The 23,606-nt window shown below is 33.5% G+C and overlaps 1 protein-coding gene and 1 long non-coding RNA gene across 2 annotated transcripts in view; both read right to left on the reverse strand.

Annotated features, from left to right (window-relative positions):
* LOC140744796 (Kv channel-interacting protein 4) overlaps nucleotides 1-23,606 on the reverse strand; it is a 170,003-nt gene that overhangs the window by 125,560 nt on the left and 20,837 nt on the right. The gene's annotated exons all lie outside the window — the stretch shown is intronic.
* Nucleotides 18,924-20,481, reverse strand: LOC140744795 (uncharacterized). Its single transcript, XR_012102585.1, has 3 exons — nucleotides 20,104-20,481; nucleotides 19,635-19,807; nucleotides 18,924-19,476 (listed from the first exon to the last, which is right to left on the reverse strand). It is a non-coding gene; the product is annotated as an uncharacterized LOC140744795 (long non-coding RNA).

The raw sequence follows: 23,606 nt of genomic DNA on the forward strand, positions 1-23,606 counted from the left end.
CGTAGAATGATATATTAAAGCGCTGATTATTTCTTCTGTAAAATTTTAAAAGTAGATAAGCTTACATTAAGCATTTAAAGGTTTTCTACCTAAATTTTCATATTTCGAATTGAGGTAGAAAAATTTTTAGTTAAGATTGATTATTATTAAGGGGTGTTCGCTGTCATGGGTAGAAAAGCAACTACGGCCAACCTTAGTTATGACACCAGTTGTATTCGCGACTATTTGTATGACCACGGGAGGTAGGAAATAGTAACCATAAAAAATCTAGAATTTCGCTTGCTTTTACAGTTTTATAAAAAATAATAATGTCGACTCCATACCACTTTTATTCGCTGATATATTAACACCTGATGAATCTAAGGCCTATTTACCTCGAGATGAGTGTGATGTGCATTGTATATACGACCGGACGTACGGTAAACAACAGATCTATTCTGGTGTAGCCGAGATTTCAGGTTCATTAACAACATGACCTTAAGAACAGCCATTGTTGAAAGTTTTATCCAATATCTGGTAAACAAGGTAATTTTTCGTATCCGCATCGTGTTGTAGTCGTTGCTTCGAGGTCAAACTATTGGTAACTTGGAAGATTAGATAGTATGGAAAATATTTAAAGGAATATTTCTCACTGAGAATTTTTCATAATGTTCCGAGTGTGTGAAATTGGTTGAACCTTACGTGATATGCGTGGTGGACTGTGGCCCAAATCCTTTTTTATATTCGATTATTGCAATATACTGATGGCATCAGTGTTGATGGATGAGGTCCATCATCATTGACGGATTGGATTATATCCATTTGATTATCAATTTATTTACGTCCCACTAAACTGAACACCGAAACCTCTTTGAAGGGCTTAGGTGTGCCACTATGGCCGCAGTTCACCGTGTTGCCAGTACGTAGTTTGGTGAAATTCATAATTTTGAAAGCATTACATATAACTCCTATTTACACATAACCACAACTGCACCATAACGCAACTGCGTGGGCAGGCACTTTGCATGAAAATTCATAGTTTTATTTTCACAGACCACATTTTGTTGTCCAAATCATATCGTGGTTGATACTGATCACATCGTAACCACATCACAACTACAAGCGACACTGTACATGAGAGGCGGTTACTTTATAGGCGACATATTTTTGGAAATACATTTACTACGAGTGACTACAACATAGGTATAAGAAGTTGCAGCTAGCTAATCACACGTAACCATACCTTTAAATTCAGTGTGATGTTCCCTACGTGTGAAAAGTCACGCATGTATTTCGTAAGGATATTTTTACGATATAATTTGGAAAAAATATGCTTGTAAATTAAACCCCGGGATCTCTAGAATGGGACATCCATTACATACTGCTATTTCTAGCGTAATTTGTTTACAACAATATTATTTTGGTACAATTCCGTTTATTATAATAGGATGAGAAATTGTGCAAAATAAAATGCACACATCTTGAGCTTGAAATACAAACACCTTGGCCATAATCGTGTGCATAATTAATATTCTGCTCTGTCGTAAATGAGTTATTTTAGATGTCATTTGTATTGAATATTATTTCAAATTTTCAACCAAAACTCATGTAAAATAAATCTTATGGCGTAAAGTTTAAATTTGAAAATTGCTTCTGAATTTGTCACTGAAACAATGAATCGTTTCGTTACGTACTGAAGCGTGTAGGAAACCGAACTGCTCTGTATTTTAGTAATGGATTGTAAAATTTGTAGCTCTAGGTTACAATATTTTCATACATTAAAATAATATTTGCAATGTATGTATAATGTACTGGTTCCTTTTGAAGTCAACATTAAAATGAGCAGTATATGTGTCTTAATACTCTGTAATTGATAGGACTTACAGCTCTTTGTTGTTTCAACAAATTTTCGTTTTATATTAGCCGCATAAAGTTTATCTGTTTTTTGTTAAAGGTGTCTTTATAGTATGTGTGGTTGGTAAACGTCTAGTTTAAAGCAGTCGTATTCTAAATAAATCCATCTGGGAAGGACGGATAGACAATAGCGACCGAGTAAATTTAGATAGATTCCATGTTTGTTTTCTGCTTCAAACTTCGGAGTTTGGTTAACACCTTTCTCATTGTTAGAATACCAGTATCCGGCTGTGGCTTGTCATTACTAAATGAAGAAATCTGTATTCACTGGGAATTTATATATTTCAACCGCAATATGAAATGCAAAAACACGGTTGCAAATATAGAAATCCTACTTGATGTAAAGACCTTATCTGAAACTTTAAATACTTTAATTTTCTCACAGATTAATGAATTTGCGTTATTACTAAAAAGCAGGTCAAAGTTGCTTTCTTTTGCTTCTGTTTTTAATTTTATCGATAGCAACGCTATCTGCATCTTGACCGATAAAATAAAAATAACTTCAGCGGAAATAGCCCATTTCGCTTTCATCACGAAAGTTTAAAAGTCAATTTCCTAAATAGAATGAGCTGTGCCGTTGTCTTCTTTGAAATTGAATATCCGGCCAAGGGGAACCCTGATTTTCTGAATAAAGTTTGCACTTAACTCTATAAATTTTGCTTAAGCGGTGAACTTTTACTTTTTAAAAGAATTGAAGTGTGTTTGAAAAAATGTGTTTAACTTTTTAATCCTACATTTTTCGTTAAGTCACTCGTACTAATTAGACGAATTACTATAATCATTATGTTTTTCTATATTTTGTATTTTTAACCAAAGAAGTTAAATTTCTCATTTTTAAAACACGTGACTCGTACCAATTGAATTTCGAATTTCAAATCAATTTATCATTGCAGAGCGCCAATATATTACGGGGACGGTGCACTTCCTGCTCTTGCCAACGCATTCGACCGACTTAATTGTATCATGGATCGGCATCGCGAGAATGATATAACGTTGTATGTTGGGATTATGCACTTAATTGTAAAATCCAATTTGTTGGGGCAAACTTCGACATAGAACATTGTTACTTGAAATAGACTCGATTGCAATTTGTTTGTTTTACTTAATCATTCACGTTATTTGTTAATTCATCTTCAAGCATCTAATCATTCCGATCAAATCATACTCCACCTCTAAGTGCAAATGTGTAGATCTTACATAAGTTTGACAACTTTTTTCAAGACCTATGTGGTGCTTAGCTTTCTTCATAATGTTTTCCTTCAGTATTATAGCCAGTGATAGTTAATTTCTAACACTAACTTTGAAAATATCAGAGATGCGTGGAATTCATGACTCAGACCCGCCGATAGAAAAGCCGAGTTTAAACCAGTAGTCTTTCAGTATTATTTCTTTGTTTATTGCATAATCATGAATTGCAATGTTACATTTTGATTCAAAATGTATTTATTAGCCCATTATACCAAGTTGTGACGATAAATGGAGTGACGGGTGCCAGTCATGTCAATCTAACGAGAGTGCCAATTTAACGACAACATGCGGACGCATTCAATCGATGTAATTGTGTTATGGATTGGTCGGGGAAACGAAGTTGTTGCGTATTATTGCCATTATTACGAATAAATTACTGCGAAATGTTTTGAATATTCTATTTTTAGATATTAAATATAGTAGTAGTATCTATATACGTAGTAGTAATACATATTACAATTTTCTTAATAAATAGCTATAATAATAGGATACCGTTAAGGTAATTTAACGGGAATGGCACACAAAATATAATTGTACGCAGGGAAAATATGATATAGAAAATAAGAAATTCATGCTTGCGAAGGTGGTGAACTATAGCGTTTAGCTTAACCTTAACATTATATTATGTATATTATTTATAGTTACATTAACTCCTTAATGTACTCAACTAATTTAAATGTATTCTAAGAAATGTCAACACTCCCTCTATATTACAATAGTATTTTTCATAAACTTCTAAAAGTGATCTCAAATCACGGGACGAAAATACTCTTTTCGCATAAATAGTTTGCTGCCAGTGTAGATACCAAGTACAAAAGGCACTTCTACAGCTTTATGTATGGGCACCATCATAGACAACTTATATTTATTCGAATAGTTCTGTTGCGGTTACGATCGCTGTAAACCCTTAGGACCGCGTTGGGTGAATAAAACGGGAGTAAAGCACGGAAAATGTTTCGAAATAGTACTCTATTTACATACATTGTATTATAGAGCTTGCTAAAAGCACCTGAAAGAATACTGACAATAAAAATGGCATGTACAAAGTTACGTAAACGTATTGTACTTTTTGTTTTTTTTTTTTTATAATGTAAAAGTAGCATTTTAATATGTAACGAATACCTACGATACGCGGTTTTTATAATATAGAAGTAGCAGTCCACCTGATGGTAAGTGGCTACTCCCGCCCATAGACATCTGTAATCAACCCCAGACAGGATTACATCCGTTACCCCTGAGGACTAAGTTGGAACGCCTCGGAAAAGTCTATCTCACTTACCACACCCTTCAAACCGGAACACAGCAGCGCCTAACACTGCTGTTATTAGGTAGACACAGTTGTGGCGGTGGTGCCGCTGGAGTTGAGCCACAAAGAGTTCTACCACCTTCAGTTGCATGGATCGTGAAACGGCGAAATTGTATTTAGAAGTAGCAGTCTAACTGACGGTGTTTTCTGGCGCTTAGGGATATCTGTAATCAACCCTGATTAAGATATGATTCCTATGTAAGGTGGGCCACAGATGCATTGCTACTCTTCAGTACAAAGTTAAAACCTCTTTTTCTTTACCACACACTTTGAACCAAAACATAGTAGTGCTTAACTCTGTTGTTATTAGGCAGAAAAGGTGTAGTGTAGAGTCGAAGAAAAAAGGGTTCTACTACCTTAAAAAATATCTTTTACAAATTAAGAATATAAAAAAGATATGCATCATAGAATATGATCCATAAACCTACGTACGTACTATAAGTATCAAAATACTAATTGATGTATCATTATTATAAAACTACTAACACTTTAATATATGAAAAAAAGGCTAAGGAAACTATAACTTAATCGTTAATCGTCAACTTCTTTTATCTTAATATCTATTCTACATATTAGATACCTATATCGCATATTATATTAGAAAATAAATGAAATACGATACATTTATTTTACGACTATATACGACAATAAATGAATAGTTAAAGACATGAGCGTAATACGAGTGCGTTATCATCGCGGTAATGTCACATGCTAATTAGGCCGGATTATGTAATCGACTTCTAATTGCTGGTATTAACCTGGCGAATGGCGAATCCACTGTTGATATGTAAAATATTAAATGCATTATTCCGTGTGGCCTGTTAGTTACGGTGTTAATTATTCATTGGATATTAATACGTCGAGAATCATCTAAATTAAGAGGATATGAAATGTTGCTACGATATATAATTTAGGTATTATAAATTGGTAATTATTGTGCTACACAGCTAATAGAACAGTTTAAGTTTTCGTTTACATTTAAGCGTGTCAGGCACGTGCCGTGGCAGGCACGTCTTTAATCTGACACATGTCTATCACGCCTAATGTCAGAAGATATAAACCAACCTTGAAAGCACAGGAATTCGTAAAAATGTGCTCATAATAATAAATTAGGGAAGTAATTTTCTGAGGACCCTAAAATGATTTACAGCGTCACAACGGACATTATGTTTTGCTAATTAAGAAGGACTTTAACCTAAATTAACACATTTGTTCTAAGTGGTTCTGTTTGTAAATTTGCTTTGTAATAAAAAGGGAAAGTTGACTTATTTTATGCATTACCTTATATTTATTTACTAACGTGCATTGGAGCAGCATGGTAGAGTAAGCTTAATACCTAGTTGTGAAGAGAGAGCTGTGTCCAGCAGTGAGCCTTAAAAAGGGTTGCGGCCCAGACACATATTTATGTCAAAATGTAGTCAAAACAGGGCCAATACTTAAAGTAATGCCTAAGCACCAGAGCTTAAACTTTAAATTTAAACTTTCTAAGCAAATCGCATGCTTCCAGTTTCCATTTATACTGCAAAAATCTTTGTAAGGAAAAAGTACCTACACCGTACTTCATCCATTACCAATACAAAGTTATAGAAGCAGTCGTATGTAGGTACTTGGAAAGTTCGAGAGAAAATGTGTTGCGCGTCGAAGCTCGTGAGCATCAAAGTTCTCACAGACCGCAGCGGGCAGTTAGCGAGAGAACAATTTGGCTTGCAAGCATTCCTTTGTGGCATTTACGTTCAGATCCAAAATAGGGCCGAAACTTTACGAGACGGTCCGGGTGAGACGACGTGACCTGAACCGGCCATTTTATTGACTTGTCCGCTTGAAGTGACTTCGATTAAGCCAATTTGAGCATTTTGATAGGATTAAACTCCAAAATAAGTAACGATAGCCAAATACTATATTTAAAATATGTAGGTAATTGCAGTAATTTTTTACTTCTTCTTCAAAATTACCATGATTAGGTTCTACAAATATATCACTTTGAATGGATGATCAAAATAAGAATATGTGTATGAATTTTCCCTTTGTAACAACATTAATATCTTTACCAGCTGATTGGAATCTGACATGATCTGAGTCGACCATTTTATTGGCTTATCTGCTTAAAGTGATGTAAATGACAATCATGATTAAAAATGGCGAAATGTGGCAACTTTCCCGTTCCAATTCATTGAATTTCAAAAGTTGTGTTCACTACGAGACTCTTTTTTATTTCTATAAACTTACCCAAGTGTACAACATCAAGATTCGACACATATATCTATCATTTCCGATTACCTGCGATACATAGATAGTGCACTTAAATAGAAACTTGTGAATTTACTTTAAAACATAAACCACACCTTGTTCTTTCCGCTGTACGTGCTCCGTTGTCAACTGCACGCATTAAAAGAAATCTCCTACTTTCTCGAGCGTATCTCGCAGAAATAACACAACAGAGAACAAATGAAGCTCGGGAATGTATGGGACAAAACTATTATCTAGTCCAAGTAATCCTGCGAAACAGTGTTAGAATTGCACTGGAGCAGAGGTTCTCAAACTCAGCTCGAAACTTAGAAATGTAGGTATATCGTCAACTTTTTGAATCAATTGTTTTTAGCTCCCTTAAGTTAAGTCGGCTGCAATAAAAGGTAATTTTATTTTTGAATGGAAAAATGCCAGGCTTTCAAAACCTAATATCATCGAAAGCGAAATCTGACTATTAAGTCTGTTTGATTTACCCGTGTTTATTTACAAATATCTATTTCTACTTAAACCACTTTAAGGTCTCCGTCCATTGACATTAGACCATACTCAAGGGGCCGTTATTGTACACTTTGAGAAACTCAGCTACAGCATTGAATGTATTCTGCCCGACTAGTAAAATATAGGAAGAAATTTCTTACTTCTTCTGTACCGTGTTTATATAAAGTGCATTGAATTAATGCTTAATGTTATTGATGTTTCACTTCTTAATCAAACGAAGCCTTTAAGGAACTTTAAAAGTTCACAGTATTTTCGTAAAATATTTAAGCATCGTAATTTTATTAAAAGTTAAAGGTAAGACCCGACAACGTGGTAAATATGTAAACATCGTGTGGAAATCTGTCTAGAGTAGGTATTTAAATCATTGTAGTTGATAATCTTGCTGAAAAATATATTATGAGTCCTATATAACAGATGATCTGTTGAATGTACGTTCGTTCGCCATACAAAGTTCTAAATACCGAGGATCGATGCGGTAAGTTCAAGTTCCTTGGTAGATCATTGTAGTTGATAAACTTGCTGAAAAATATGGGTCCTATATAACAGACGATCTGTTGAATGTACGTTCGTTCGCCATACAAAGGTCTAAATACCCAGGATCGATGCGGTAAGTTCAAGTTCCTTGGTAGAATTGAGCAGAAATGTTGTACAAACTCTTTATGGAATAATTTTATGAAGTTTTATCGCAATCTGTTCACGGTGTAAACGGTATAAACGTCTTGCGAGGTACGGCATATAGTAAAATACTTTTATTATTTTCCGTAAAGTTTTTTTATTTGTAGAATACTTTTCTACTACATGTAATAGATATATCAAAGGTATTTTAAGCTCCGTGACTACAGACATGGAACTTGCACGGGCACTTGACACGGGCAGTAGCAGACAGGTTTTTTAACTGACATTTCTATACAATAACTTTGATAAGTAAAATAGAAAGATACTTCACCGACTAGAAATTGGATGAAGCCACAAAAGGCTGACTTGTCAGTTATTTTTTGAAATCTTGACAAACAAAAAAAATATTTTTAGAGAAAATGTACGTATAAATAAGTAATACAACGTAATTTACGTAATAAATCAATAAGTACCACGGAGACTTGGTAAAACTTTATTTATGCAACAATTTCATTTCTCAAAACTGGTTATTCTTTCTTGTTAGGAGTGATCTATGTATCACAATAATGTCAAGCAGATCTATGTCAGCGCGGCTGCATTACCGTAGATATAAAGACATCCTATACATTGTATAGGAGAATCCTTTATGTCTGCCTCAACACGTGTCCGACACGTTCTATGTTTGTAGGTATAAATAAACCTTTAGGCGATATTACATGTCTCTGTACTTAAAAAAATATATGTACCTTTTATACACAATATTTTGTAGTACTTGCAATGCTAGTGGGTAAAAGACATGCATCTTCAATGACCTTCTCAACTTGAAAAGGCACAAAATATAATTCAAGTGGTGTACAATACAAAGGCTCTATTCTATTATGACGGGATACAATGGCGGCTCATCTTATTTTCAGGTCCAATGTCTACATACTCTTTTTAAGGAGTGTATTATATTTACAATTAGAATTGAAAGTTTAATGTAACGGATTTTTTACTGACTATACTTTGTAATCAAAAAGAAGATTACGAATTCAATATTTTTTGAGATTATCCTACGTATATACGACAAAGAAAACAAACCGGTTGTCTAACAAAATGTTAGTCAACCGGTCATCAGTATTTGCATTTTGCGAAGCAATGTCACACTCATTAGAAATGAAGAATTAGGTTTACGAACTAAGAATTACATTTTAATTTTGAATAAAGCAGCAACAAAATGTAATGTTTCATGTATAAAAGCATTTAATAGATTAAAAAGTAGGTTATTCCTTGGCATCCTTTGGGACTATCAATTTGTGTTAGGGAATTAATTAATTTTCAAGGCGACGTTGAAAGTAAAAGTTGTGGCACGTCCCCGCAACATGCCACAAATTTCTATCCGAGGTACAAATTTTAAATTGAAACTAGCTACAACTTTGAGGGGAATTAGTTGACGCTCTGACGAAATATTAATAACACCAGCTGTACAGAAACCTATTTTTTATTAAAATTTTTACTTATTTATTTTAAGAAATATTTCCGAATGTTGGTTGAGATTATAATTTTAGTATATATGGTCTTGTTTTTATCACTGTAAAATTATGTCAGACTCATATAAATACTCGTATATGACAATAAAATATTTAATTAAGTAATTGTCATTTACCAAAATAAATAACTCAAAGAAGCATCTAAAACATATTAAAAATAAAACTAAGAAATTTCAAGTGTAAATTAATATAACCATGTGCTAATAAATGCAGGCAAATGTAATTTGTTAGATTGACTGTTTAAATGCTACTTTCAATAACAATATACGTTTAAATCTATATGTGATGCTTAGTATGCAAATGTTATCAATCCGGAGTGGATAGGTAAAGCAAGGCACGTTGCCTCGAGCTGTTGCAAGACTTAACCGTAAATTGATGGTTAAACTAACACGAGAAACATTATATTATGCTTCAAACTTGCATGCTCCTATTTGAAGTTTCCTTAAGTTAAGAAAAAAACTCTCTGAAGTTCATAAGGTAGAACTGATGCCACGTCTTATTCTGTCTTAAACTTTATTTATATTTACTACGTTGTACTTGTCGTGTCAGAGAAAATTATATTTACATTTATTGTCATGTATACATTTTTTTTTATTTAACCTAACGATAAGGCACACGGGCCACCTGATGAAAAGCAGTCACTGTCACCTATAGACATTTACAACATCAGAGGAGTCGTCAATGCATCGCCCGCTTTGAAGGAGAACTCTTTTTACACACATCTTGAAGAGCCCCATGTCATAGTCCTGAGGGAATACCTCAGGGGGAAGTTCATTCCACTTTTTGCACGTACACAGAAAATATGACCGTACAAACCGAACCGTGGAGGACCACCACGGGTCAAGTTGATGTGGATGGAACCTTTAAACTACATTATTGCCTTATAACTAGATCATGGTTTTATTACACATATTGCTATAAGGCAGAAATTGGTATGAAGCATGTATGGCACTCACGTATGGTATGGATTCACAAATAATTCACCCATTTTTGTTAATCTGTAATAAGTATGTATGGACAGTATGTATGGTGCATGCTTTATTACTAAAACATGATAAATAAAATCACAGAACCTCTATTTCTCGTACGATTCTACACAAAATCGTAAAAAACTTGTTACGGAAGAGAAATCGGATTACTTTTGCACATTCCTTTTATACATTCAGTAATATTATTCATGCAAGTAGGTGGTGAGATATAAAATTTCTTTGAGCTGTGGCTACAATTGTGCAGAATGCGATAGAAATCCAATTCAACTTACTCAAGACACTCTTAACCGTGGACTGCGTGCGGTTCCAAATCCAACGGAAAAAGCGTAGGAATCGTTCACCGAGCGAAATTCTTTCTGGGATCGCTTTTATATCTGAAAACCTAACTCTTTTTTTCGCAGAGTTCAATTTATTTCCTTTGCTAGTGCTTTTGCCTTTCACCAGACTAGGTTTCAGTATATTTGCTTTGGGAAACTCACTCGTTTGTCGGAACACAACATTTGTATTCACTGGGTTCGATTTTATGATGCCGGGCGACTTATTTCTTTTCACTACATTTCTGACCGTTTGTTCACTTTTGATATTAAGGGGCCTTATTTCGGCAGTACTTTTGAACGCGGGCTTCTTATTCGCCGTATTTGAGTCTTTATTGAACTGTTCACTTTGTTTGGTGTTTTTATTTGTATACACATCACAATGCGGTACTGACGCCGATCATTTGCAACAGAGCTATGTCGTCTAGACAATACTTGGCTTTGTTTCAACTCATGTCTTTTAGGGCACTTAAATATAAACTATATAGTGGTTATATATATCGATATCCGAATACGTGGGAGTCATTATCTATATAAACAACGTATATGCATACTTATTAGTTAGCCAACATATTGTAAATGTTTCCTCTATATGGGAAACTGGGGACACTTGATCCCCCCTTTTGTTTTTTGACCACTGTTTGGTAAATATTGATCCGATTTTAGATATATTGGTACTGAAATACGTGGAATTTCATTGGCTATACTAAGTATAAAATCTAATGATATCGGTATATAAATTTTGTAACCAGCTCACGAAAACTTTGTATAGGGAATGATACCATGTGTCCCATATATATGTCTGACTTGATCCCCCCCCTCTGGAACACTTGATCCTGAGGAAAATAAGTCTCCTATATTTTCATATTATACCAAAATGAAAAAAAAAATGTTAAAATTGATTTATCATTGATTTATTTGCTTAGTAGATAAATTAGAAACAACAACAACAACATATCGACTGTTTTGATAAATCACATATGTGATTATCACTACTCGTATATACGAGTAACTATGTTTTCAGCTAACATTGCTTAATGTTCCTATTATCACAGAATCTTATGGTTGATATTTTTTTCCTGCATCTTCTATTGTTTTAATACTCTAGGCATATTGAACCCTGAAATTATTCAAAGATAAACATTAATGGATGCTTGATGCGGGGGGATCATATCTCCCATAAGAAAGTGTACCAAGTGTACCCTAGCTATACTGTGGTTATAAAAAGATATTGTAAAAAAATCGACTACTATTAACACTATTCTATGAAACAGACGTTTAAAAACATAGATCATGAATAGTTTAAAAGTGTTACTTACCCAAAATAAGTTTACTAACCAACTATTTAATCAAAATGAAAACTTACGAAAAACATTTTCCTGCGACACGAAACACACAATGATCCGCCATCTGCTTGAATATCAAATTGGACAAGAGTACCAAGTTCAGAAAGTTATAATGTATCATAGACAACCAATGTTGCCACACTAAAATCATATTGTGTTCACAGAAGCTCTGTAAATCCAGTGTACCAAGTTTCCCGTAAGGATCAAGTGTCCCCAGTTTCCCCTATATTGTCAACTAAATTATTTCTACCAACTAGTGTCTATACGACCAAATAGCTAATACGTACAGATTTAATATTCGAGAAGTGTCGGCCCCAAATAGCACTACTACATCATCTCGTGGATCACATAGGTGGCTAAGGGTTAATACCTCCATTGAGATTATTAATTTTCTATGGTCATCAGCACATATGTAGGCATCATATTATAACACAGTGTTGAAACCCTCCTTGATAGTGTAAAACTATTTATATTCGATTACTTTCAATGTGTATGACTTTTTTATTTCGGCGTGATATTTTTGTATATTTGTTTTTAATTAGTGTACGTATATTATATTGTCCGAAATATTTTATGTATTATGCATTCAGTTAAGTTTGAAGAATGCAAGGTTCGGTAATATTTCTGACGCTCAAGGTCATCTCTTTGTTGTGCTTCCGTGAAAGAGCTTTTTAAATTGTTTGGAAGTTTGGTTCAATATCGCGGAGTGTAGTTTCGCAAAAAAATAAAAGGAGTACTTTGGTAAAGGCAAAGATTTCGTAGTAAAAACTGTTGCGAAAACTTTGAGAAATGTGCAAAATTTGTAGTACGTTTCTCAAATACCAGGAATAGTAAATGTTATAAAAATGTATCAGTTAGTTTTTGAAATGTAATAAAGGGATGAAAAAGTTTTAGAAATCTCCGTGATTATTATAATGCTTAGTGATATTTCTGGCTTATCGCTTGAAGTAGGAAAATGGGTTTGACCATCGTCAACCCATTATTGTCCCACGTCTGGGCATGCATCTTCTTTACAATGTAAAGAGTTTTAAGTCATAGACTAACATGCTGACCAAGTACTTCACACACTCTCAAGAAATTTATTTTAACTTCACCGTAAATTGCCGTTCTAGTAAAATTGTTTTCTTATAAATTTAAAAGTATTTTCATTATTTTCAGCCTATAAAATTCATTGTACTAACCCTGGCATTTTCTAAGAGTTCAGAACAAAACTTTGTAACTCCATATGGTCTTAAAGTTAAAGTACCTACGAAAAGTCTTTCAAGCCTCCATTTGCGTATCGCGTCAGCAAAATCCCGTTGGCAAAGAGCAGTGGATTCGAGTTAATTATTTAATTAACTTTCTAGACGGGGGTTGGGTTTTGTTACTGTGCGTAATTGCGCGATGGGTGCTAGTAGGCGTCGGGACGGATTCAGAGGTTGTTTATGCAGAAAGTTGGTCCTTATCAACTGATGTTTGTTTTTAATTGCTTAACACTTTTTAAAATAGTTCTTTACCATGATAAGAGCGGTTGAGAATAGGAGAACCTTGTGAGGAAATGTTGTGATGAAAACTGTATGATTAAGTTACTTCATATATTTTGAAGTGTGTGTGAAGAGTACTTATCCTAATTAGGTAGAAGAGTCTTTCTAGATCTCGATACCTTATTAACTAAGCGAAGTAAATTCCTTATTTTAGAACCGTCTCATCCATAATTCTCTATTTCTTCAGGTATAAAATTAAACGGTAAATAAAATGACTATCAAAATATTATGTTTTAATGTGAATTGCTTATAAATGTTTATGGGTATCAGATCATTGAAATTGCAACCCAGATATAACGCTTCTATCAAAACAAAAGAAATAAAGTATGTAAATAAATTTTATCCTATCGGAAAATAACACCTAAGGTTTCTCTTTAAAGCAGTATAACAAAAGTATACGAAACCCACTTATTAAAGTTTTGTTTGAAACTCCTGGCGCTTGCAAACACTGGTGGTACTACAACGAGGTGTTTATCATCTCAAAGGGTCCCCGATGCGTGTTTGTTGATCATTTGCATTAAACAACGCTGCGAACGTTTGTCGATAGCGCGGATCGATCATTAAACGGCCTCTCAGTAAACAATTTCATTACGTTGATTGCGAATTCAATTCGCAGTTCGCGTTATTTCCTTAGTTTCTAATTTTGTGTAAATTACCACAATTCTGTAATTTTAGCATTATGGAGGTGTGGAATTTTCACTGTTATATAAACTGTCCGCTGAAATATAATATAACAACGTTGAACATACCTGTTATAAGATAAATAATAATATGAAACTATGGATTGTTGTACTATATCTTGAAAAATAGGACACTTTCTTCACTTGTTATTTAAGATTGTATCTAATATATTGTGTTTGACAAACATCGGTGGTACTATATTAAAACGTTAATCATCTCAAAGGGTCCCCGACGCGTGTTTGTTGATCATTTGCATTAAGCAACGCTGCGAACGTTTGTCGATAGCGCGGATCGATCATTAAACGGCCTCTCAGTAAACAATTTCATTACGTTGATTGCGAATTCAATTCGCAGTTCGCGTTATTTCATTAGTTTCTAATTTTGTGGTAATTATAACATTGTGAAGGCGTGGAATTTTCACTGAAATATAAACTGCCCGATGAAATATCAAGTAGGTATGTACAATGTTTATTATAGTAAATCACGAACTGATTAGATGTAGTCGTTTTCGGAATGCAACTAATTTTCAATTATATATACATATACTTATTTTGTATCGCTCTGTTAGGGTGATTCTCCATCAGAAATGTGCAAGGTAGCTAAACTATGCGGTAGGGTTATCCCAATTGTCCCTGTAGTACCGGGACCAGAATAGGGCTACGGTAAACCCTTGCCTGTCGTAAGAGGCGACTAAAAGGGGCTTCCGGGGTTGCGGGCGGCAAGAGTGGGAGCTCAAACCGTCCAGTAAGCGACCCCGGGAAGGACAGCGGTTTGTGTGGTCGCATATCGCTGTAATCACCAGGGGATGTGAGAGGAGCGTAAATTGCTCCCCCCAGGGCAGAGCCCGATAAATCGGCATCGCGTTAGGAGGACTCCGGTCGTGTTCCATTGGAGATCCCGGAGTTCTCCACCAAACGCTGAGGACGGCCACCGGGGGGTTTTAGTGTGGTAAAAATCCCACATAACCCGGCGTCACTCCCATGGCGTCGGGTACCTTTTGAAGGTTTTCCCCTCGTCAACAAAAAAAAAATAAAAAAAAGGGTTATCCCAATTATGTTGAACTTTCCGTTATTTATGTGTTCCTACATTAATCGAGTAATCATATAACAGGGTTTAACATAGCTATTATAACACTGTAATATGGAACTATTAATTGTTATATGTACTACATCTTGAAAAACAGGACATTTTCTTCACTTGTTATTTGAGATTGTATTAATGCATTGTGTTTAGTAAACATCAAATCAAATCAAATTACAAATCATTTTTTAAAATTCAAAATAGTTTCTTTATAGAGCACTTTTTGAATGTCGACAACTACCACCACTTCACAAGGTGTTTCGTTATGGAGAAGAAGCGGCGAAAGAAACTCCATAGCACACACCTTTTAAAATAAATAAATGTTTCATACAATGGCTCTTAACCTAGTGGTACATGTGGAGCTGTGGCTACTTCAGACCACACCTTTTTATCGGTCAAATAATCACTCAGCCTATAGTACGCTTTTTACATAGCGTTTGTTTAATGACAAGTTTAAACTTTTTTTCTGTGAGATTCAAGAGATCCGTGGCACTATATTGAAAAGTTAATCTCAAAGAGATCCCGATGTGTGTTTGTTGATCTTGTAAAATAAACAAAACTTTACGAACGCTACTATCATAGAACGCCAATCGATTATTAAACGACCTCTGTCGGTAAACAATTGCATTACGTTGATTGCGAATTCGATTCGCGATTCACGTTATTTCATTTGCGTTTGAAATTCTGGTAATTGTGGATATCCACAAATAAATACCAGGTATTATTCTGATTTACACATATAATGTTGCATTAATGTAAGTTTTGTTCATAAAATGTAAAGGTTAAGTCCCTAAAAAGTTATTTAATGATCCTAATGTTGTGAATTATGACATAACGAAATTGACTATTTTCTCTCGCATTCTTCGCGCTTTTATACCTGAAGACTTGCATTAGGATAATCTGTGCTGTGCTGCTATATATATCTCTATGTATTTTTATTGTATGGTAGATACACCCAACGACAAAACTAAAAAGATCTTGAACAAATTTACAAATTCATTCGGAGATCAAAGCCGGGATCATCAGATACATCAGATTCATCAGATTGGTATGGTGAGAATTAAACCGCGTTATTGCTTTATTTATTACTAGTTTTACCGCGGCTTCGCCCGCGTTTAAAAGAAAATAATATGACATACTAACATACATAAAACTGAAAATTCGTAATTCGTATTCGGAACGACAGTGGCACCATCTGGCGAAAATTGGTCGTACCAACTCTGGAACCTTCGTGAGCTCATTGACAACAACTTTGCTAAAGATCATCACTTGATCAAATGCATAGTTTACGATTCTTTACTAATATCGATTAAAATAATCGTTTTTTTTGGTCCAAAAGATCGATTGTCCGATTAATAGATAGATAATTCCATCCCTTCCGATTTTCGGGATAAAAACTATCCTATGTCCGTTCTCAGGTCTCAGACTATCTTTGTTTCATTAAAATCGGTTCAGTGGTTTAGGCGTGACCGCGTGAAGAAGAGACAACCAGACAGAAAAACAGACAGACAGAGTTACTTTCGGATTTATAATATTAGTAAGGATAAGGATCAATACAGTACCGTGTAGTAACTAACTACTTACCTACGTTTGTAGTTTGTATGTATAAATTATCGGTACACATATTATATGTACATGAAGTTTAATTGGAAATTTACTAAAAGCGAGGCAATTAATTGGTTAAAATTTTACTGAAATATAAACATCCATCATGCGAATAGTCGGGTTTCGGTATTCCAAAGTTATTACAAATAATACTGAACGCTGTATATTTTTAGTATGCACATATTAACTTTTAATAACTTTTAAAAATGGTTTATTTGAGTATTTTTTTTATATTTTTACAAATTGGAGTAAGAGGCGGTTATAGAGATGATTCCACTAGATGTGTGATAGACGTGTTACATTATGGTTGTCGTCAGTTTATTACTATCTCTGTCCCACTGCTGGACACGGGTCTCCTCTTAGAATAAAAGTTTAGATGGTAGACATACACCTTTGAGAACTTATAAATAACTCTCAGGTGTGCAGATTTCCTTACGATATTTTTATTCACCATTTAGGCAACTACGAGTATAATGATGATTAACTTGTAATGTGCAAATAACCTTGAAAAATCAGAGGTTCGAACCTTAAGCTCCAATTTTGGACCCTCCGGTTGAGAGGCCGGATTATTACCACCCTGCTTTAAAAAAAAGTAACACAGCAAATGATTTTCATAAGAATTTCAGACAAAAGGAAAACTTGAAAGTTTTACGCGAACGTTTTTCTTATGAATTCGTCTTCCCGTAGGTTCTGGTAAAAGATTCGTCAACATTGTTGACCTTTGTGAAATCACTTCAATTTTATTGAAACTATATATTTGATGTTAAACTTGAGTAGTACTAAAATGTTTTTACTGAGTTAAGTTGTTCCGCTGTTCTTCAGGGCTCGCTTAACAATTCAATAGAAACAAAGCTAATAATGTGTATTCTAGATTGTGAAACCTTTCTCGATTCTATTCGTTGGGTGGCATTGATTGTAAATTTTGCCATAAGTTGACATTTTAGGGCCGTATTAATGAGATCTGTTTATTAATACGGCCCTTAGGGCCGTATTAATAAACAGATCTCAAGTTTGAGATCTAACTCAAGTGCCATCTTAAGTTCGTTATCGTATTAATAAACAAAACTTAAGTGTCAAACATTAAACGCGCTCTCACTTGAGATCTGTCATCGCATTCGCTAATTAATAAATCAAACTCACTCTCAAGTAGCCTCTTGAGATGCGTTCTGAGATGGTATTAGCTGAGTGTAGTCGGACCTTGACTTGAGTCGACGTTTACGTATCGCCGAGAAATGGATTTTGAAAATATTTTAGACGAAATAGATTATTATGATTATTATGAATGATTACGATAATATCGATGATCGCTTTAGTTCTCGGTTACCGAAAATTTATTTAAGGGACGCTCAAAATCCTTTTTAAATGCCTATAAATAAATTTCAAAAAAGGTATAGATTCTATTTACACTTCTCTTTCACAGTATCACTCATTTTTATATTAATTTATATCTTGATTCAACTTCATAATTTAGCTATTAGGATTTAAATTTTTATGTTGTATTTTTTTAATTGAATGGATTTTTTTTTAATTAATTGTGATGAAATTATTTTATTTTTTATTCTTTCTCACGTTTTATCCAGGATTGGTTGATTTAATTAAGATTGCAATTGTAATTAATATATATTTTTTTTATAATATAAGAGTAGCAGACGAGCATGCAGTCCACCTGATGGTAAGTGGCTACTGCCGCCCATGGACATCTGTAATCAACCCCCGATAGGATTAAATATTCCTACCTGAGGTCGGCCACAGATGCGCCGCTACCCCTGAGGACTAAGCTGGAACGCCTTGAAAAAGTCTGTCTCCCTTACCACACCCTTCAAACCGGAACACACCAGCGCCTAACACCGCTGTTATTAGGTAGACATAGGGGTGGCGGTGGTGCCGCCTGAGTCGAACCACAAAGGGTTCTACCACCTTCAAAATATATTTAAACTCTTAAAGTATACTTCTGTAATGTATTTTTTTGTATATCTTATTATTCAATACATACAAAGTTTAACCAAATGTGTAAGGTAAGGCTGGTATGTGTCAAAAATAATACAAATATAATTTTAACAATATATTACACAAAACTGTTTCTAGTATTACAATTATAAAAAATAGTTCCTTTTCAAAGTAGATTTAAATTTTAAATTACTCAGCTTTACCTGAAAGAGAAAAACCAGAAATGCTTTATAATATAACCTAATTATATAAAATAGGAAACTTATTAAATTCTATTATTCCAAATGTAGCTTTAATTCATAATATAGTTCAAAAAAAAATGAAATTCCTTATAATATAATCTTTTATATTAAATAGGAGATTTATTATTACTTAAAATGTAACTCTAAATTATAATACCAAATATAGGTTTTAAAATATATACCTATTGTATCTTCTCTGTTTTTATTTAATATAATAATAATGTTATAAGTAAATTACAGCTAATACGTAATAAAATCAAAAGCTTTTCTTTTTTTTTCTATAATTATATTACTACTATTATACTATTGAGGCAGCAGGCGGAGGCAAAGATGGTGAACAGGGTGGAGTGCTAGGCTTGATTATAACTTTCTCCTTTTCTTGTGTATCATTAGGCGCCGTGTAACAGTCATTTCTAAAATAAAAAAAATAATATTAGTAATGCTGTCTGAAATATTACTAATTATTGTATAACATTAACTAACGCATAGATAACTATATTTAGATATGTAGATGCAGTACTTCAAATAGTTAGATATGTAGAGTAACTTTTAAAACATTTAAAATACATACCTGATACAGTGTCGGAATCATCATCAGCACTAACAAGGAGCCCTGGAGTCAGCTACGAAAACATCTGGATTCATTTCTGCGTCACTGGTAGAAGGGCCGCCTCCATTTGACAATGTTTTCACATTGTTGTTGCTTTAGGTCATCCACAACCGCATTAGTTGTTTACTCGTATCCTACAACATTATCATAAATATAAAATCATGCCATTTTTATCAAATACAAGTCATTTGTATGTATAAGTTTCTGTTCATTCTAAATTAATAAGATTATAGTAGCTCTGTAGCGAAGTTAACCTATACTACAGGTTTTTTACCCAATTTAGGCAGCTGACGATACTGAATTAAAATAAACGATTATTATAAAGACTACTCCGAGAAGATTGCAATTGTACTGATGCTTCATGAAATAAAGAATTATTATTATTTGGTTTAAGGTTATTGATAAACATGAAAAATAGATAAGTACTTACTTGACGGGGTATGTGGGAGCTGGCATTATATTCACTAGCAATTTTATACCATGCAGAGTTCTTCTGTTGCGAATAATATCCGTCAATTTTAATACACTCCACTACACTATTATATGAAAACGTTTTTTCCACTTCCCTGAATATGTGTTTCTTATTCATTTCCATAATAAAACAGTCCAACTAATGTAAATACAGCTAAATAATTCGCACTTCACAACCAACTCATAACAAATAACAATGGAACAAAAGTAAACAAACTAATGACGCGACGCGTTTTGTTCACAGTAACAGTATCTGAAATCGAACTCGTAATATTTTTTTCCGAAAAATATTGCACGTGAAATCATTTACTTTTTATTTAGTATACGATTTAATAAGGATTTGTCATTTTTATAAATATATTTAATGATATATTTCATCACTCTATTAGTTATCTCTAGATATTTCAAACTCTCATTCATTCATAGCTGTCATTTAAAAAAATATTTTTAATCTGTTCTACTGTTTCGAATGAGATGCTTCTCTTGAGACCGGTATCAAATGATACGCACTTGATACTCATTTATTAATTAGCGACGCTCTCAAGTCGCTGATCGCAACTTAAGAGCGACTCAGTTGATACGAACTTAAGATTGATATTGAGATCCATCTATTAATACGGCCCTTAGACTGTTTCGTAGTTTATTATTTTAAAACTACATACTATGCATGACATAGTTACGAAAGCAACAATACAGAATAATAATTAATTTATTGTATACAGTGAATTTCATAAAAAAAGGATTTTTTATAAAGTTAGATAGAGTATTGTAAAATTTGAACAAAAGAACAGTATTAACTTACAATTTTGACTTTAATAAAAATATAAGTCTTGATGCTTCGTTGGTAACATTTTTTGCTAACAGAGGTTAAAATAATATCTTCATAACACTAATTACAAAGAGCATAATTAATCAATTCCTACTTGAATGACTTTCAACTTTTCTGGCATAGACAATTATAAATCATCGTGGCAACTTTGTTATTTTTGCTAGTCAATCGAGATAGCGTTGGGAGTTAGTATCTGTGGGTAATTTATCAGTGACCCCAACTTTGAGAAACTTTCGAACTCCGGCCCTCAACATAAGTTTGATAAAGTATACAAAATTTTGCGTTGAACAAAAGCCAGACGTTCGACTTTTATGAAGTAACTGTTTTATGGTTAACTGTTTTGTTTATTGTATTGATGTTTTTGGTATGTTTCAAAATATTGAGGGTAGATTTGTTATATGTGATGAGGCAGTGAACATCTGTAAGGGACCTCTAATGGGACAGATCCTTTCTGATTTTGATTTTAGATGTGTTGCAGATCCTGAAGTTATATCCCACGCATTACAACGAACTTCTTTTCACATCGCTACGAACATAATATCTACGAAAACCAGGCGATAACTATTGTTATTTGCTAATAATTATTTTTTCTTAATTGGTTTTTAAAAAATATATATATTTTTGAGAAATAATTGTGTTGAACGCGCTTCTACGGAAATAAAATAAAAAATAACTAAGCAAATAAAGTATAAATAACTGTCGCATTCATGCAATATATTGTTCTATTAAAGATCTTTATACCACTTACTTACATTGTTCCTTATAATCTTAAATAAGATAAATAAAGTATCTTACTTTAACAGCATGATGTACATACAAATATTCATAAAACTGTAGATATCTAACGATATTCTCAGCGTTTTATACCTTACTCTATCAATGTAGGTCAATAAACTTTCATAAACACTTAAGACTGCGTCTTATTTTGCTTTTACGTAGTGGTTTATAAATTATGACCTCATAATATAATTAAATGAGATTGGCTCGGGTTTATCGCAAAATTTACTATTTTCGCACACCTTTATGTTTATGACGTATAAAGTAATAATGATAGTCTCTGTTAGTAGTAATTTTGTACTTTATTTTTATTAAGACGAAAACATAGTACAGATAAACTTACAGAGTAGTTGAAACTATTGTATGCTTATTTAAATATAATAAACTATAAACATGGGGTTCAAATGTAGTAAAAATCATTATAATATATCATGTCAAAAAGGTATCCGGTTCAACAATCGTAATCGCTAATACCTGCTAATATTAAATTCCTATATTACTGAAATGCATTTTGAATTTATATCTCTTAGGGCGAAATCGTTCCATAGATAGATACACTATTCATATAGATATTACAAAATAATCGCATTATGCTACGAACTGCCATACGATCGTACCACACGTGTTACGGTCACATCAACATTAGTTATGTTACGAGTACGAGTGATTTCAAAATGCAACAAATACGTGCATTCGTAGTTATGAGCAATAACAGTTATCGAATGGTTAGTAGCGGTGCGAGCTCGCAAATATCGTGGTTAGCTATGATGCCTGCTTTCAAATAGTTAGGGCTCCTTTGCACAAACGTTTTTTTAGCGTAGGCGCTCGTGTAACATAATAATATATCATGTAGTCAATACTTAAATTCTGAAGTAGAGATTTTTAATATTTTGAGATACCGTCCTAATTTTCAAAAATGATCTAACTCTCTTTCTCACGATATCGAACAAACAGAAACATTTGTTTTCATTGAAAATAAATTGTTTCATGGACCTAATATATTTATAATTATATAATGATGATGATGATAAAGATTGTGCACCGCAAACATTGGTACAGATGTACAATAGCCGTACAATCGGTTGGCCTAATACTTTCCAAGTCTCTTTTCCAATACGACAATTTTAAGGTATTATTATATCAAATGTGAGGCAATGATACAGAACTCATTCGGCATATGTTTCTATTTTTTTTGAAATATCAGTTTTGATTGGTAATTTAAATTAGAGCTTAATTTTGTCTTTACGTTCCCACAATTAGCGCGGTGTGTGAGGAGCCTTAAAGCACTTTACTCGAATGTTTGGTGTAGGATAACTGTCACGGTTCCTGACATTCGTAAAATATTAATGCCTAAACGTTGATTGAGATACATTTAATGTATATTTGGAGCTTTTATTTTTATTATAAAAGGTTTTGTAAAATTATATTCCAAGTATATTATACTTAATCTTAGTATGTACCTACTGTTATGTCTTAAGCTGATATCCAATAAACTGCATTGAGATTTTTAATAGAACAGTTTGGTAATCAACAAGCTATAAAAATATAATATTATACATTAATATATTAATATAGAGTGGATTAAATATAGTCTTACACGGTATACATTTTAGAATAACAAGACAGCATGAAGCGCTTGTTATAATTAATTGACAGCACTTCAACCTACACGTAACAATTAGAATATATTGATTGGAGCTACAAAGTTGATATGCGAATAGTGCCCGGTCGAATTAGATATTCTGTATGTAAATATTGTTCGCATGTTGGATAGTTCCCGAGGAGTGTCCATTTATTACTCAACTATTCTGGAATGTCTACCCATAGTATGAGTTCCCTCGGAAACGGTGACTCTT

This window comes from Epargyreus clarus, unplaced genomic scaffold (assembly GCF_041222505.1).
Source record: "Epargyreus clarus isolate Ecla_fem2 unplaced genomic scaffold, WU_Ecla_fem_2.2 ptg000009l, whole genome shotgun sequence".
In the NCBI taxonomy this organism is placed as follows: domain Eukaryota; kingdom Metazoa; phylum Arthropoda; class Insecta; order Lepidoptera; family Hesperiidae; genus Epargyreus; species Epargyreus clarus.